We start from the raw sequence: 1583 nt of genomic DNA, 5'->3' as shown, positions 1-1583 counted from the left end.
CAGAGCCCCAGCATCAACATCCAGAGCCCCTGCATCATCATCCAGAGCCCCTGCATCATCATCCAGAGCCCCTGCATCATCATCCAAAGCCCCTGCATCTTCATCGAAGTCTCCAGCAACTAAATCATCTTCATCCCGAGCCCCACCAACAAAGTCGTCCTCAAAACCCCCATCAGATTCATCGAGGGCTCCAAGGGCTGTTGCCTCAACCTCCTCCTCAAAGTCTAGGTCGTCTTCAAAGCTGGACGAGAAGCCATCGGCAAGTAATGCCAGACCTGCAAGACTGAGCAACAAAGATGTCAGGTGAGACAGGATGAACAGCATCATCCCCTTGTTGATGTTTACGTTTTCAGTAAAGTTGAAATCTTCCTTGAGAGTTGGAAATGTGTGAGGTGAATCCTCTAATCAAAGGGGATATTTATGAATACTAACTTATTGGAAAACCATTCTGTAAGAGCAAATGCATTACATAGTTTTTCTAATTTAAGATCTAATCATACAAGTTCAAGGAGACCAGGTGATTCAAGGTCACCGTCCAAAGCAGACCGAGATACTCGCAGGGGGGAGAAACCCACCTCCAAGTCATCATCAAGCAGTAGCAGCAGGACGACAAAAGATCGGGAGCGAAGTAGAGATGAGAAACGTTCTGATCCAAAGTCAAAGGACAGGAGTGGCACTTCCAAAAGCCAGAGAGGTAAATAAATATAAAAAAATCTCAGGCTCATTAATGTTTTTGAGTCACTGAAGAGTGTGAAGTATGAGGCCTGCTTTACTTAAGATGAAATTTTGTTTGTGTATTATTGCATCTGGTCTTGCATGAAAGTAACTGGTATAATCTTTACTGCCCCAATACATAAGTTTTAATAGTATAAATGCAAATGCTATTTAATTTTTTAAGTGACAAGATGTAGTGTCTTGTTGTGTATAAACCATTTTTGCTTGAGGAACCAGTTATAAGGTTGAGTACAGTAAGTTTTTTTTATAAGGAAAGAAGAAATTTAAGTTCTTGTGTATCAGTTTCCACTGAGCTTTAATTACCTTATATGTTAATATATTTATGATCATGAGCTTTGTGATTAAATACATCCTTGAATGGCATTTACTTGCATAAAAATCTGTCAGTATCATTTAGCTTGTATAATGTATAAAACAGTAATACTCATACAAAAATGAAAAGTATGGAAGAACAAACAACTTATTAAAAGGAAGATATTAACTTAAAGAGTAAATATTAATCCCACATTTATTCTCCAGATACTTCAGTAAGAAAAGAGAGAGACAAAGGTGACAGTGTGAAGTCATCGAGCAGGAGTAAGCGAAGCAATGATGAGGATTCAACATCAGCTGCAAAAGACAGAGGCAAAGGAGATCCTGTGAAATCATCCAGTAGAAGTAAGCGCAGCAACGAGGATGAACCACCTTCGGAAAGAGCACCAAAGGAGCACAAAGAGAAATCAAAGGAAAGAATTAAATCCAGCAAGTCTGAGAGAATCAAAAGTTCTCGGACAAAAGAGAGATCTGCTGCTGAACAAATTGTATCAAGGGATGAAGCAAGTGAAGAACAAGGTAAGTAGGCTTAAGTA

The sequence above is a fragment of the Penaeus monodon genome, chromosome 25, assembly GCF_015228065.2.
Source record: "Penaeus monodon isolate SGIC_2016 chromosome 25, NSTDA_Pmon_1, whole genome shotgun sequence".
NCBI classification, from domain to species: Eukaryota; Metazoa; Arthropoda; class Malacostraca; order Decapoda; family Penaeidae; genus Penaeus; species Penaeus monodon.
This window is presented reverse-complemented; position numbering follows the sequence as displayed.